Source organism: Micrasema longulum, unplaced genomic scaffold (genome assembly GCF_059751315.1).
Source record: "Micrasema longulum isolate JH-2025_06_02 unplaced genomic scaffold, ASM5975131v1 h1tg000042l, whole genome shotgun sequence".
Taxonomy (NCBI): Eukaryota; Metazoa; Arthropoda; class Insecta; order Trichoptera; family Brachycentridae; genus Micrasema; species Micrasema longulum.
Genome location: NW_028277249.1, coordinates 454436 through 472911, shown reverse-complemented (window position 1 = coordinate 472911; position 18476 = coordinate 454436).

Sequence of the window (18476 nt, the reverse complement as noted above, 5' to 3'; positions counted from 1 at the left end):
TTCATATGCATTTTTCCTAAGTTCACGTGTCTTTGTGCGATACTCCTTTTCATAGAAACAACATAAGCTGAGAGCTGTCAATTAAAAAAAATATATACTTCCAAATAAAACTAATTATTTTTTTAGTTTATAATGGTATTTAATTTACGAATGAAACCATGTATTTAGTTTCATAATAAAACCATGTATGAAACCATGTTGTAGTTGCAATTTAATAAATGCAACTTTTTTCGTCACACACAACGTCTCTGATTAAGATGAAGAAATAACCTATCCACGATTTGAAACGTCAATTTTTTTTCGCTAGTAATGTGTACATTTAATTGTACGCCATTGATAAAAACCTGCTCTCATAAGCTCCCTAGAGAAGTGAGGCATTAGGTAGATAAAGTTTCAGCTGTAGCGGGCCACCTAAGAGATGTCAAATGGAGAAATAAACATTTAAGTAGCAAGGTACGAATTTATATGACTTGTGTACGACCTATCTACTCATATGACATTGACTCAGAGGAAGACACCGTCAAGACCAAAAGTATGCTACGGACGTTAGTAATAAGAGCTCTGCTAACTATTACCGGGAAGCCTCAACGTGATAAGAAACACCATAATTCAAGAATTCTGTGAGGTTCAAGATACGGTCAGATGAGAGCGACATTACGATGATACTTGTATCAACACGTTCAGATAATAAATTTCACATAAATCCCATAAATAGCTGTGCATTTTTCAATTCAATTCATTAATTTAAAAACTAACATGTGCATAACAAACTAAAATTTAAGGCTTACATATAACAACAAAAAAAAACATTTAATAGACTTCTGTCAATGTAGTAGGAGAATCCTGTATGGAATATCAAATGGACAGCGTTGACCGGAGAGACCTTCAAAACATTAGAGAGATAGCTGAATTTCCTGTTATAATAGACTCGAGTCTACAGAGAGTTTTTTTATTTATTTATTTAGGATACCAACAGTAATACAGAGAATATACATGCACAAACAAAAAAACATCAAATAAAACCAAAAACAGATATCCACAAAATACATAATACATAAACAAGTAGGTATAGAATAAGAATTTATGTGTGTGAGAGAGAGAGGGTGGGTTTGAATGAGGATATGTATAAGGGTATGAAAGTGAGGGTGAGGGTGTATGTGTGAACAAGTATCAATTTTGTCTTGAAAAAATAGTGTGCACAAGTAAGTATTTGTAAACAATATAAAATTGCAAAATTAAAACATTGTTAAATAGAGTAAACGTAAGCGAACATAAGCCCTGTGAAATATCAGCAATGACATGAAGACTAGCATAAAGTATTCATATTAAAGCTCGCATTTTAAAAATCATTTTATTACAATTGAAATGGTCAATATAATGAATGTATGAATTATACTCACTAGCGAAGCGCACAAGTGGAGAGTTCTGGGCATAGTTTGTACGAGCGGATGGTACATGGAATAAACAGTTAGATGTGTGACGAGTACGGTAGCCCGGATTGTTAAAGGCTAATTTAGAGACTAGAGTGGGGCTATTTAGAAGTCCAGTCAATATATTGAGAAGAATACCCATATATTAGACAACGATCACTCAGACTTAGTAAATTATGTGTTTTACAAGAAAACAAATAGTTTAGGTCAGTAAATTTTATGCTACAGTTCAGATTCCGAGGAAACGTACATTGGATTTTTTCAAATATTTCATTGAATGTAATGTATTGTGGAGACCAAATAAAAAAGCCGTACTTGAGTAGTCAAAGAAGAAAAAGAAGAAGATAAAACCAGTCTCTTCCAGAACGATGAAAAAACTGATTATATAACATACACAAAATGGTGGAGAAACTCAGTAAAAGGAGAGTGTTTGTAATAACTTTGTATTGGAGTTCAAAGCTTTGTTAATAACGCAATTTGCAACATTTTAAATCTGCAAACCAGCGATCCATCGATAGTGCTTAAGCCAACCTTCGTGGCGCGATCATTACGTAAATGCCTTGACTTTTATTTTTTCTTTTTATTTTTTTCTCTTTTTGTTGAAATAAATTTCAACTTAATTTATATTTACTCGTGATGCAGAATACAATGGACACATAACCCGATAAATACAATGATTTATATGTGTCATATGATTTATAGTCTTTAACAATGACAAATCACCTAATGACAGGTTCCGTGTATATGAATATTCATAAGCCTTTATTACTAAGCTATTTTACCGAAATAAATACGCATTTCATGGAAATATTGCTACTGATAGTCTTATGAAATGTCAGAATAAATTCCTATGTGATAATTTACTCCTATAGGAGAGCCGAAACGAGACTGTTCCTCAATTCATGAAATTGTATGGGAATTTATTTGCCTCGTGTTTTAGTAATTAGGACGTTCGGTTCCCGACGAGATTCATAAAATATATTACGATTTTTAAACAAGTGCGCTCTGAGAATTTTTTCAAAACGAATTTACAAAAACATCAGTTATTATTAGGACATTTATATTATAAGACATTTCAATCATCATCAAAAACATTTAATGTATTTTTTTAATATTATTATTTTTATATCAGAACTGACCAGAAAATTCGATTACGGTGGTGAATTTTAGTACATAACACCCAAGGTTGAGGAAAATCTAATTTTAATTTTTGTGTTCTCACCGGGAGTCGAACCTGAAACCTTCCGTGCGCGAGAAAAGCGTCTTAACCACTTCACCGCGGAGGCCCTAGTCAACATAATAAATAAGATAAACAAATGTGGCTTAGTTGGATTTAACCTAATGTAAAAATTAAATTAAAAATATTAAGAAATGTTAAAAGTGGATAAATTATTATTAATATAAATAAATTAAAAATATTAATACAAAGTTACCATAACCGTCCCACGGTACACGTTTGTGGATTTTTTTAAACACTTTAAATATTTTTTTACACTGCCAATACTTTTGAACCATTCTCTAGTGCAGGCCTGGGCAAACTGCGGACCGCGGGCCGCATGCAATCCGATTCGCATTTTTGTGCGGGCCGTGAGCTATAATCATATTTCTGGTTTTCTGCCTTTTAAATATGAAAAATACATACTTGTTTTTAGTATTCAAGAATTTACCTACTTATAAACAAAGATCTACATAGAGAGCGGTCACAGGGAGGAGTGAAATTTAGACTAGAGAAAAAGAGCACGATATATCAAATTGTTAGACACTCGCAATTCGTACAAATCGTTCGATTAAAAGATTTTGCTCAAAAAGTACCAGTTTTTTTTTAAACTTACATATATATTGAACTTTATTATTAAAATTGTAATATATTATTGTATCGAGGCTTTACTGACAGAATACTTTCATTGGATGTTTCAAATATTTTTAAATATAAGTGCAAGGTGTTGATTTCAAATGTTATGTTTTGCCTTTCATGAAGATTACTCTTTCGAAGCTTTGAAAAAATAAAGTAAAAGAAAATTGTGGGAGAAATAATTCATTGAAAAAATAAAAAAGGTTTGAATGCGATTATCTTGGAAGTTATTATAATGACTTAATGCATTATGTCAGTAATGCCTCGGTATTATATTATTCTGCGATCAAGCATAACCAATGAACAAGCAGTTTCAAGAATGTCAAGTTGAAAATAAAACCTGAAACTTAAAAAACAAATTTGAAAATCAATTTTATTCTCCGTATTTAATTGTTGGTTATAAGAAAACCTTCCTTTTTTGTGTTGAAATTCCTTTTTATGATAGTAAATAATGTACGAGAATAAATCCTAAAATTCTCGGAATTGACGAGTTGACAGGAGGGTGTAGTGTACTAATGTACATGAATTAATAGTGAGGCAATCTGAGAATACAAATCCAAATAAAACCGAGAATCGAGCTAAAATTAAAATTTTCAATAAGCTGAATAAATCACAGCACATCATTTAAAAAGAGATGTCAGCAGTATACGGTAACTCTCGCTCTGGGAAAACCATGACATAAAAATAGTTGATTTTTTTTAGAGATGACATAAAGTCAATTAAATACGACACCCGGCCTAAAGCGCCCGATGAGGAAACTTCGTAAAAATCACTGTTTTTTTTTATTGAACGAATAAATGCGTTATTGGAAATATTAAAATTTATTACTTTTATAAGTACATTTTTCATTTTAAGTTTTTAATATTTTTTCTCTATTTATACTGCCTTTATAAAAAAGGGTTTTATGTGATCGGTTTTTATCTTAGTGTTTAAAAATTTTAACAATTAACAAACCGTTTGATGTAAGCTTGTATCCTTATGTACTCTGATATTTTAAATGATCATTTTATTCATTTTAAAGCCACGTGATGAGTAGAATCCATCTTTTTTATTTTTAGGCAATGTTTTTTGTAACGATTAAAAATCAAATTTACTCAATCACAAGCATAGCTTTAAAAAAAATTTGGTAACCAAGATTTTTCATTGAAAAACAATATTATTTTTATCAATGTCGCAGTCAGAGTACATGAAATTTAAGTTAACATCTAAATATGTTATATTATTTCAATAATTGATTTATAAACTCTGTTGGTATTCAAGTCAGTTTTTTTCTTTCTTAATTACGATGCTTTTTATTGTTAATTACTAGTCATTGATAAGTCACCGGAATTAACAAGATTGATGCTATTATTAAGTTATTGGTAATAAAAATTACAATTTAAACTTTAAAAAATCTAAAAATTATTTTAAGAATTCAAAACTATTTTTTAATGTAAAAATGTTATTTTATTCGAAATTCAAATGCAAATCGTTTTGGGATTTAATCGGAACTAAAAATATTGGACCATCTTTTTAAAATATCTTCCATGTTTTCTCTCTACTTGTATTATATTTAAAGCGACCATTTTAAATATAATATGCGAAGTTGATGAATTTCGAGGACAGTTAAAATATATAATATAGTATATTTAGCCATAAGGAAAATACGGATTTGATTATCTACGTATTCATGCTAGAAGAAAATCTCTCAAGATTTCCAATTGAACGATTTTGGGGTACGAAATGGACCGAGATGACAAGTCTGCCAACCTATAGGGTTTCTTATAGAGTTCCTTCCCTTTTAACATTACTGTTTTGTATATACGTCTTTACAATGAATATGATCGATTACCCACAGAATTGGTATAAAATATTTATATTTTGGAAAAGGTGCGTGGACTCGTAACGATCGTAAGTAATTCCGTACAATTGTATATGGGTACAAATATAATGACTGAAAATTCCTACAGGAAGTTTTGATTTTCATGTTTTCCGAAATTTTACAGAAGCTAATGCAACTAATTTTAGTGTTTATTCAGATTTTAATATGTAATGTTATGAATTAAAAATTAAATTCATCGAAGTGTGCATTTCAAAGACAGAGTGATACGGCGTTTTATTATGACGATTTGTGTGTTAGGAATATATTTTCCTAATTAATATTAGGATAAGAAAATTAATTTATTAAGAAAACATTTTTTGAATAATTTCACATAATATTCCTAAGAAGTCTTCGGAAAAACTCATTAAGGAACAAGCGTCAAATAGCAATATTTATTTAAAGACGTATTTGCACTTTCAATATATTATTTTCTAAAAACTATAATTTGTTAAAAGTTATTAGAAACAATATAATTGACAGAAAAAAACAGACGTTTTTTAAAAATGTATTTTTATTTATCTTCATAGGTTTATTTTTACTATTAGTTCTATTAAGTATACGTATTATAAATTAAGACAAATCAGCAGGTAGTCAAAAACTTTTTTTTCTAGGCCAACCCTTTGTTTATTTTATTTTGAGCCATACAATACAAGTCTCTAGTGTTCAACAATCTTATTTTCATAAAGCTATCCCGAGAAAATTAATGCGGTATGCTTCTCGTGGTTTAAGTCTTGCAGTCTGCAACTACTGGAGTCATTTTAAACACTTCTTGAATGTGTTTTCATATATATCTGTTACCTACATTACAAAATTTCCACAACTTGAGGTTGCATTCCGGAAACTACCCTAGATACTGGAGATTTGAAGGGTATTAAATCCGCACTGCATATGTATGAGGCATTGGATCACATTATTCGGTTACATAAATTTATGAAAGTGCATCTACTACCTACTTGAAATTTGATAAGTCGTTGGATCTCGAGTCTACGTATTGAAATACTTTTGAGTGTCAACATTGGTTGTGTCCATTTTTTTCTCAATAAATACATAATAGTAAACAGATCCTTAAAAATTTTAGGCTTTATTAATAGAACTACGTCTGATTTCCAAAGTATGCTTACACTTAAAACACTTTATTGCTCTTTAGTTCGCCCTATTCTTGAATATGCATCTGTAATCTGGTCCCCTCATTATGCTGTTCATATCAAGCGCCTTGAATCAGTTCAACATCGTTTTATAAGAAAAATTGCATGGAAGATGGGATTGGAAAGAGGAGACTATTCATATTCTGATATGGAGAGGTTTTTAAGCATATCAAGTCTTGAAAAACGCAGATGCATTGCAGATATAATCTGCATGTATAAAATTATGAACTATCTCATTGATGCCCCTGAAATTTTGCAAAAGATTCTTTTTAACGTTCCCACCCGTAGACTAAGAAATAATGAAATGCTTTTCCTCGGTCACTACAGGACCAATTATGGTGCACAGTCGCCTTTGCCCAGAATGATCAGGCGGGTGAACGATCATCAAGATCTTGATTATTATGGTGTAAGGATGTCTTTCTTTACAAATCAGCTAAAGAATCTGTATAGTTAGCCTATGCTTTTTACTTAATCTAAAAAATCTATCATCTGTCTTTGCTGCTTATTTCTGTTCCTTATATTTTTTTATTCCTTTGTAAAAATTTCTTTTAATTGTAATGTTTATAATGGACTTTGTCCGTAAATAAATAAATAAATAAATAAATAAATAATAACAAGAGGACATAGCAAAATAAGAATAGCTGAAAATGTATTCTCCTTCTAAATTTTTTGCCAAAAAAAAGGGAAAACACTATTGAGAAGGGAATATGGAAATCTAGGTATTTATGGGGCTCATGATCTGTAATTGGCTGGTTTAAGTGGTCGCTTCCCACACTGCGAAATATTCACAATTTGCCCTATGTTCGAATTTCTTCAATTCGTCCAACTATTGACTAAAGTGAAATTAAAGAGTGAAATACTTTTTTGTTGCGAAGAGATTTATCTGATAAAATAATTTCAGATACTAGGCAACCCCAGAAAACGATTTTTTAATTTTCAAACTTCTAAGACCAGTTTGTTTTATTACAATATTTTGAGTTTGTCTAAACGTTTGTGGACAAAAAACTGTATTTCACGCCCTAAGGAGTCATTAAGATTAACAAATTGCTGCAGCAATTGAGAACATTTCAGAGAAGAGAATATGAAAGTCTAGACATTTACACGGCTTATGACCTTCACTTAAGTAAACAAATGGAAGAATCGGGAAATATTACGGTGGCCCCCGTAGTGTAGTGGTCAAGACGCTTGACTCACACACGGAAGGTTCCTGGTTCGATTCCCGGCGAGAACACAAAAAAAAGTGATTTTTCTCAAGTCTGGGTGTTCTGGGATGTTATTCATTAAAAAAAAATGAAAATTACGTTCGACGAATACCTATAAAAATATATGAAATGGATTTAGAATAAATAATTGTATTTTGTTAATATGGGTATTTTTTTTATTTTTTTAATTAATAAATTTCATAAAAGGTACAGGTTTTAAAAAAAATTCTTTACAAATCTACTTTTATACATCTCGTAAATGTAATCACTGTAACTCTCCAAAAAAAGAGACTTCTCTTGTGCTTGGAGAGTGACTTTCACTGTAGTTGTTTATTTAAAAGAGTTTATATAATTTTTAAAATACGAGTAGATGAGAAAAACACAGAACATATAAAGAAAACAACATAAAACAATAATACATTCATACTAATTAAAATTTAATGAAATTAAAACACGTGTTCAAAAAATTTCTTAAGATTTTCTTAAAATTTATTTATTGATATATTATTTTTAATTGTTTTTAGTTCATTGAGAAGATTATTATATTTGTTTACACATTTGAAGACAAAGCTTCTTTGACCATGAATTGTGTGGAATTTAGGAATATAAATATTACGTTAGTATCTCAGTGACTTATTTATATCAAATTGATTAATTTTTCTTCGTTATTAATTTCTATAATATAATTTATTTTATAAAGAGTGTCTACTGTATGAACCTTAAATATTTTATCTAGACTTTCCGTATCAAATTTTAAGGGGTTTCTTTTAAATAACTTTAATAATTAATCCTTGTACTATTTAAGGAGGGTTTAATATATTGACATATGCACCACCCCATCCTACAATACCATATTGTAACAAAAATTGTACAATTGAGTAATAAGCTATTTATAAATTATTGATCTTTAAATATTCCTTAATCTAATAAATATGTCCTTAAATTTTCTTATTTGTTTAACTAGTTCACTAATATGGTCTTTGGAGAAATGTTTTTAAATATGACTAAAATAAATATGTCACTCGAAAAACGCGACATATTTTTGTGAAAAACGCGACATGTTTTTGTGACGTCAAGATTTGTGACAATGCTCTATGAATTTTTTAATGGTTTGGAACAAAGTTAAAAATAAACATGAATTATGACGTATTAGGGGCGTGACCAATGCAATGACCGTTTTTGCGGGAATTCAAAACAACCAATTTTTAATATTTTTTGTGCTGCTACTAAGTAACAAAAAATCTTTTTTTTACTAGACTGTATATCATTGACCCTTATTACTTTTTGAAAAAAGTTATATTTCCCTATTAAAGAAATAGGAATGTTCAAATAGAGACATAATTGTGAATGTTACACATTGTGTCAAGTGGTCACTTAAGCCAGCCAATGACAGTCGTAAGCCCTGTGAATGCCTTGACCTCCATATTAATTTCTCTAGATGGTTCTCTATCTCTGTTGTAATTTGTAAGACTTCAAATAATTATTTCACGTCCACACTGCCGACATGATAATACTTTTTAATTTAAATTCTTAATTTTAACTTTTAATTTAAACTTTTAACTTAATTTAAATTTAAACTTTTTATTTTAATGTAATTGGTCTTACTTTTTTTAATTGTTCTTTTGTACCTTGTTTTATATAAAGAATGTATGATTTCATTAATAAATAAATAATTGTACCCGGGACCTCGAACTGTATATGTGGACACGTCAAAGAAGTGTTTGAATATTTGAATTGAATTTAAATTCCGTTTACCCCCCTCCCCCTCTCCACGACATTCTGCCTGCGCGCCCGCGTAATGTTGCCAGATGGCGAACAATATATTATCATAACACAAGTATAAGAACATTTTGTGTTATGGTATGTAATATTTTACCACAGAAAATATTTTACTGACTGGACTATAAAAAAAAAAAGATACTTTTGTTACGCAAATGCGAAAAAAATAATTACATAATCATTTAGTAACTAAGCAAATTATTAACGTTTAATATTATACTAAGGCTTGTTAATAGACAGCAGGGTAGAAAATTCAACTACCCAGGCAATACTTACAAAATGTCCATCTTGTTTTATTTCACAATCTGACAGACGGTAAAATTATCAAATTCTTAAATGATATTATTTTTTAATTCACTACTAACACATAAAATGTAACCCTTCCCTATTTGTATTTAATCCCAACAGTTTTTTAAAATTAAAAACGACACAACACGGCATAGTTGAATTTAAATCGGCAGCTGCATACTAAGCAACGTCTACAGAGTAACTTATGGCTAAAACGTAAAACTACTCATTTATGAGTAGTTTAGTCAGCTTCAGATGGTGCGCTTACGCAGTTTCTGAACTATTATATTTCTATGGGACTCGCTTACAACTGCTCTATAAGGTGGACTTATCTCGAATTTAGTATGTTCTTCAGGATTTTTATCTAAGAGTAGCCTTCGAGCAAAGGCAATATGTTTGGCCGGCCCATGTTCTGCACCACGGAGGCATCAAGTTTTCGACGTTCTGGACATCCTCATCGGCAGTTCGTATCAGAACTGCGGGACACGAACCTTTTTTTTTTTTTTTGATGTGGGAAAATCCATTATGGACACTCAAATAGCCCGAGTAGTGCCGGTCTCACATCGGCTAAAACCCTTCCTTTTTTTCTCTGCTGACCGATTTCCGGGACACGAACCTGACTTGGGAGGATGCATAAGAGCTGGCAGCCGAAAGAGATGCCTAAAGACTCTTTGTGGACCCCATATATGCCAATCAGGGAGCGGGCATGTAATGGTGTAGATCACGATGATTCGTCGAGTCGAAAACACTCGTCTAAGATTCTAGTGCGACTTTACATGCAGAACTGTATTCTTCACGCAACCGGACACGGCATATAATTTAGGCTATCTAATAAAATATTTTACACGCCAGCCACCAGCTCTTGTTCCTGGTAAACAAATATAAATTATGTATCTGATATTATTTTTTTTCAATAACCTGAAGCTTCTTCAAAGTGAATAAATCAAACAAAATGAAAATAAAATCGTTGATTGATATTGAAAAAATATTTGTGGGTGAGCTATGCCCATGAGAAACTAAAATAAAACATTTTATACACTCAGAAGCCAAATGAAAATAGGTAATAACTCCGCACCCAATAAAAATTTATTATTTCGGATTTTCGGTGGAGTATTTATTTTCCTCTATGATATAATCTTGCCAAATCCTTTGATACTTCGACTTTCCGACTGTAGTTACGGAGCTGTAAAAAATCCCGCCTCAGAGTAATAAAAAAAAGCGAGTTTGCGACCTTTTTCTAGCGCGGTACCAGAAAATCTCCCGCTCTTCCTGAGGGGCGTACTTACTGGGGGAATTATTAATAATACCGGCGACCCGTATCAAGTTCCTAGAGAAGTTTTGATTGTCATCCCACACAATGGGAGTGTATTAAGGGCGGAGGCTGTTGTAATGCATGCCACCGGAAAATTAAATAACCAATATGCAAATGGGCCGCGAACCGACCGACCGACGCGACCATTCAATAACCCTTCCTGCTTAAAATAATACCAAGGTTTGTTTGGTAATTAAACTAATCAAATGGTTTGACGAAAAAAATATATCTTCAACCTGAAATTTAAAGCTTTTATTATTTTAATAAGGACGCTAAGCCTTACGGAAAATATATTAACAGGGTGGCCGGAGAAGTGACGTCCAAAGGAAAAATGTTAGTGCCTCATATTGAGAGGAATCTGAACCACCCTCATGTATGTAAGTACCGCGATTTTGCTAAGTTTTCAAATTCGGACTTTTTTACGAGTTATTGAAAATTTCCCACCGGATAGAATTTATTTATTTTTTTAATTTCTGGAAGGTTTTTTTTTTATTGTTAATCATTTTGTTTAAATTAAACTTTTATGCATAAAATAAGGATTTTCGTAACATTCAGGTATGTACAAAACTTTTGACCTAAAATGCAGAATTTAAGTTCAACCGAGTCACTTTAACTTTCAACTTGAAAATCTTAAAAGCAATTCATTAGTATTAAGTTACTTTAAAAATGACGCTAGACTCTAAGTTTTCGTAGTAATGCAAAAAAAGCAGTTATTAATTGGCTATTATTTGCTGCAATCAGCCTTCAAAGATACTGAGATGGAAAATTCTTGAGTCATCCTCACTTTTTGTTTACTGCTACTCATGTCACCATTTTATCTATAACAGTTATTTTTTGTTAGTTAACACACTTTCTATCATTATTATCCTTAAGAATTTTCTACCACAGTATCTTTAAAGGCTGATTTCAGCGAATGATGGCCAATTAATTACGTTTTTTTTGGATTATACGAAAGCTTAGAGTCTAGTCTAGTTTTAAAAGCTACTCAGAAGTTCAGTTTTGAAGTACGGAAAACGGGACAACGAAAAGTAGATTTTGCCTAATTTAGAAAGGCGCAAAAGTTCAAACGTGCAGTTGATATAAAAATGTATTCTTTCGCGCGGTAAAAAATAGAGCATTAAATTGTACGGCGAAGTTTATTAAAAACGTATATAAACAATAATAAAAATGAAATAATAAAACAAACTACTTTGCATGACGTCACTAGTTTTTCCAAATCAACCAATGATACAAGAGTTGTGATGTATCTCTAGTTTACAGTAAGTCAACAGACGAATCAGCATTACTTATCGAGAAGAAGGGGAAGAGAATTGAGACATGACACGCGAAGTAATTTCAAATTTTTTTTTTTATAAAAAAAATTAAAACCACTGAATTTCTTAAATGCTTAATTTTAAAACGTTTCTTCGATTTTCATTTCAAAATTTCAGCAATTTTTTTTCATCCAAATATATTATTACTATCTTCATTTCCCTTTTTGCACTGCATTAATAAACCAAATGCAGCAGAGTTGGGCGATTAGTCTAACGTTTCAGGTGCCTGTCTAGGTACAATGAAATACTGCTGTTCAAAAAACCTTTAAAATCAATAGTTCTCTGTCAGGAATCGAACCTAGGACCTCAAGAATGATAGATAAATACCTCAAACACGACAAAATGAGGCGAACTTATCTGCACTCGATTTACTTCCTTTGTCGGGATTTTTATCTGAGAGCAGCCATCGAGTAAACACCACTCCTCCAGGGTTGTGGTTCTAGATCACATATAAAACTGTATTATTCATCCGCTCAGACACAGAGAAATAAAAAATAAACATTTATTTATGCTTAATTAAATTTGTTCATAACATTTAAGGAACTAATATAAACTTTTAATTACATTACAATTTTTAATCAAAACTTCTCAAGAACATCTTTTTTCAAATTAATTTAGAATATTTTAATGCGTTCTATTTCTTTAAGCCATAGCTTCAATCCCTTGTGCAATGAGTTTTGAGACTCTTCTTTTCTTCTCATTGTTAAACTTATCTTTTTAACCCCTAGTTTTATAAGCATGATACTGTTGGTTAAATTAAATTCATTTATGTTTTTATCGATCCCTAAAGTAAATAACTAAAATAACAATAAATGTAGAAAAATATTGTTTAATTTCAGATGAAAGTTTATTGGTGTACAAAAAATATTAATTTCTTTAATGCTTTTACAATTTATTCGAACATTTTCATCTTTCCGCTTAACGACATGATTCTACAAATGAAATATCATGGGTTAAAAATAAAAGTTAATTATCTTTCATCATAAAATTTGCATAATAATAGGTAAGAGGATTATTTTTCTGCTCAATAGATTTATTTTGCTTCCCCAAAAAAATAAGTTAACCGACAAAAAACTAGAATAAAACATAAGTTGGCTTATATTTAGATTTTAAAAAACCAAGTGGTATTCTAGGTGCACAGTTCTCCAAAAAACAGGTCATCGCAATGAAAAAGACTCCTTTGTACAACTATTGAAAAATACAACTTTGTAAAAATTTGTACAACTGTTTTTTTTTTACTAACACATTACTTTGTCTTTGCATACATACCTAGCTTCCTCTACGTGCACACATCTTTTAATACACGCACGATGATTATTTTGACATTTAACACATTGTCCATCTCATATTATCTGTTGAATTTGGTCATGTTATGTCTTTCTCGGCCTTCTTAATTTTCTACATTTATGAACATCGCAAATCCTTCCGATGAAAGTCCGTTAGAGAATAAGGGCAAAGAAGGCAAATACTCAGTATCGGAAATCTGATACATTAAGTGCTTTCTAAGTGTTCATTTAATATGTCATCAGTTGAGAGTTGTCAGTGGCCAATTTCGTATAGTTAGTGAGTGGCGTGGCGCTCTGAATCTAGTAGAAGAAATTTCTTAAAACTGACAACAGTTGGTACAGCATTATCATATTAAACGATTTGTTATGTTTTTCATAATCGAGTTCGTCGAATTTTTCATGAAGGTCCAACTCCTGGAAATGGAAGACAAATAGTCCGATTTTAACAAGTTCTAATTTTAAAAATAAAATACAAAATATTATCAAGGAATGATCTCGCGGGAGTTGACATATTAACGTGTAGAAAATATGACTTGATATTATATTGGATGGCATTATTTTAATGCCCTTGTTTTTTTTTTTGTTCAGTTTCTTGTACATACGTATGTTTCTTCATACATCTGTTGTGATTGGCTTAGGCTGTATATACGGGTGTTTTTTAAACCCTGTCACATTCAAAACCACGATGATCAGTATGGACTCAAAAATTCTAGAATTCTAGAAGATAATAAAAAATTTTGATTTTAATTACTCCACGATATGCAATGAGATTATTTGATTTTAAAAACTTGTTTAAAATTTATATTTGAAGCACTAACTTTGTGGTTATTAATTATAATAAAATTAATAAAACAACTTTGTTTTTAACCACTTAAATTTTAGTGGTTTAAAACAAAGTTGTTTAATTTATTTAAAAAAATACTTTTATTGAAAAAATCTTTTTTTTTATAATGAAACTCGGCGTTACAACACCATATCTAAAAAGATTTTTAGTAGTGTCTTTTAACCCCTTTAAAGACTTAGATAATATGTTTTAGCACTTTCTATAGAATAAAATCATTTGAAACATTAAATCTAATTATATACATGCAGGTATTTAAAATTAATAATTTCAAAGTTCCCTAGAGTCTTACCCTATGAAAAAAAGATCAAGAGTTATTGTATAGTATAAAATTTCTACACATCTAATAACATCCTTAATTGCACCTTGATCCATGTTTCTACTGTCTGTCTCCTTGTGACTGTAATATGTTCGTGTCACATATGGCCGCAGCTTGACGCATGTCTTCTTATATTGTTCTACAAAATACAGATAAATAATATTCCCACACGACTGTTTCGTTGGTTTATTTTGGAACTCTCTTATTCTGTCTTTTGCTCCATTCTACGTTCATTCACACAACTCGGAGAAAACTGGCCAAGGAGAAGAAACTTATATCAAAAGGTGTATATTATACCGTGCACAGATGTTTCGTCGTATTTTTTAATACAGTAAAACGTTTATCCGAACTCCAGTCATCCGTGTCGTTATCAGGAAATAAACAATAAAGCATACGTCATAATTCAGGGTCAACCATATGTTTTGCAGAAAAAAAAGCATTAACTCACTAGTAATTTGTACTGTGTCGCAATCGGCAGTCGGCAGCAAGCACATTTCTTCCCGTTGACTTTGTTTTTGGTGTTTGGGTGTTTCTGTATTTCAATTGCCTCTTTTATTGTTTATGTAATGTAATTTCTTAGTTTATGCAAAATCTTTGGTTCAAGGGCAAAAAGATGTCTTGTTTCAATAAAGTGTTCCGCTAATGCGTACATAATAGCCGATATGATTGCAGATTTTACAAATGACATAAACAAAGATGACGGGCTGAAATTAAACTCAACGTGGTTTCCGATACTACTACTACTACTACTACTACCATCACGCCATTTCCCCGTAAGGGTACGCAGAGAGAATGGACCGCCACACACGTCTATCCTGGCATACAATCCTAGCCTCTTCCACATTCATACATCTTGTCATACATACCCTTCGGTTCTGTCTGCTTTTGACATGACCAGACTTAAGATTTTGGTTTATCTGATCATGCCACGTCTTCCTTGGTCGCCCTCGTCTAACGTTGCCGTTCATTTTCGCCATATATACTTGTTTTACTATTCTTTCGTCGTCCATTCGTTCTACGTGACCAAACCATCTCAGAGACCCTTTCTTAATCTTATCAATTATACTTGTCTCATATTTACACTTTCGCCTGATTTCATCATTCGTAACCCTGTCATACATTGATTTCCCACACATTCGTCTAAGAGATCGCATTTCAATCGCGTTCACTCGGCTTTTATCCTTCCTCTGCCAGTTCCATGTTTCACTTCCATACATAAGTGTTGGGACTAAAACTCCGTTGTGCACTGCCAGTTTAGCTTCGATTGACATATTTTTATTAGAAATTACTGTGCTTAGTGCTCCGTTCATTTTGTTGCCCGCATTCACTCTTTTTTCAACATCTTTTTCTACTCTTCCATCTCTTGAAAACATGCTTCCCAGATACACAAATTCTTTTACTTGCTGGAGACATTCGTTGTTTACATTTATTATGCAGTCAGTAACCTCGCTATTACTTTCAAATACCATCACTTTTGACTTACTTTCGTTCATCGCCAATTCGCTCTTCAGGCATACATCATACATTTTAGACTATTTTCTGCAAATCAGCCTTGCTGCTTGCTAACAGAACTGCATCATCAGCATACAACAAGCAGTTTACTGAAAAATTATCCATTTTTGCTCCAATACCCACACATTCTATCTCTTTCATACAGTTGTCCATGTATAGATTAAACAACCATGGTGACATTACACATCCCTGTTTCACGCCTTTTGAGATCACAAACCAAGATGTAAATCCCCCATTAACTCTTATACACGCTGAATTCTCCTCATAAAGAGACGATACTGCACGTATAAGTTTATTGTTTACTCCATACTTTTCCAACACGCCCAACAATGTCATTATATCTACTTTATCATACGCTTTTTGAAAATCGACAAATGCGCAGAATAGTTTTTCACTTTTTGCCAAAAACTTCTCCGATAGCATTCGCAGCGCAAAAATTTGATCCGTGCATCCACGTCCACTCATAAAGACTCCTTGCACGTCCCACATTTTGTCTTTCGTCACCTTTTTTACTTTCTCGATTATAATTTTCCCATTCAGTTTACCGACAGAACTCAGAAGACTGGTGGCTCTATAGTTTCCACATTCCGCACGAGATCCCTTTCCTTTATATAAAGGCATGACAACTGCCCTCCTCCAATCCAAAGGCGTATGTCCTTCTTTAAGGCAGAGATTGAAAAGTCTGTGCAGCCATGTACCCACGATCTGGCCACTACTCTTCAGATATTCCACAGCGACCTTATCATACCCAACAGATTTTCCGTTTTTCATACTTTTCAGCGCACTGTTTATTTCTACCATGTTTATCTCACATGACCTATTATCACTCGTATTTTCCTCTGCACAACCAAGCTGTTGCTCAGGGACACTTTCAGTACTTTCGTATACTTCCAGCAAGTATTCCATCCATCTCTCTTTCACTCCTTTGTCATTTGTTAGCATTCAGCCATCTTTTGATTTTATCGCTTTTTTGTTTCCACTTTTGGAGGAGTTCTTTGTCTTTTTCACCTCTTTCCAAAACAGTTTTATATTTTCATAAAAATGAGTGGACAATTTTATACCTCCCCCTTCGTTTAGTTGTTTTTTGCGTTCCGTCACTCCATTCTTAACCAACCTCTTGCATACTTTATAACTATTTTTCGCTCTTTCATACTCGCTGCTATTGATGTCACTAATTGTTGGAAGCTTCATCCATGCATCCTTTTTTTCTTTTACAAGGTCTTTAATACTATCATCTCCTTTTTTTCCTCTTCGAGACGCCATTCCGCATACACTCTGGCCGATTCACATAAGCACGATTTAAATCGTTCCCACATTTGGTCGATATTGACTTCTATTTCATTATTTCCTAAACTTTCGTTTAAATCCCGTTCATACTTCGCTCTTACATTCTTGACTTGAAACTTTTCAACCTTGACCCTAGACAAAGATGTTACAGTTTTCATTCGTGAGCGTCATCCACAAAATAGAATCACTCGTGTTACAACTACTGTACTTCCATACTGAATTATCATTTAATATTCAGAAATATAACTTCATTTGTATTCATAACTAAAAAGAGAACGTTTAAAAGTCATGAAAGCATGTTAAATATACACTATGGTGGTTTGATTTCTTATTTTTTCGAAATTCAAAACGGCTTTCTGCAGAAAAGATGCTTTATGACCTGCAAATTGAGGGAAAAATAAACAAAAAAATATATTTTTGCGATAATATCTGCCGCGAACCTGTTGAAGTTTAGGTATTTTAGCATTTTCATGGTAGTATTAAAAATGATTTATTTTAGATAAGTTATTTTGTTTTTATATTTTTATATTTTTTATCACAAAGATAATATATAAGGAAAATGGATACATTAAAACATATATATATGTATTTAGCAGTTTTAGAATATTATTTTTTATGCACAAAAATACATCAAAATTACAGTTGACGGTGTTAAACACTGGCATTCATTTTCAGCGTTTTTTTATAAACCTGATTCTTTGTTGGGTTTTTTTTTATAATGAGTTGCATACTTTTACCTTCCTCATTACTAGCAAGGCTTATATTAACTGCAAAAGGTATGTTTTTTCTAATTTTTTTAGTATATTGTGAGTATCTGGTGGTGGAAACTAATACAAGAGATGCCGGACTATTGACAGGCATAAGCAGATCTTCCGTTCCACTTTGAGAGCGTTCGGCATTGTGTGTCCTATTTTTATTTTTTTCAACCATTACCTTTAGTATAAAAACCATGTAGTGATTCTAGCAATGGCTCAAATTTTTCTCACTTCAGGTGTAAAGTCTTTGAGATTGAGTGATTGGTGAGATTTGGGATGCGCTTTCAACATTAT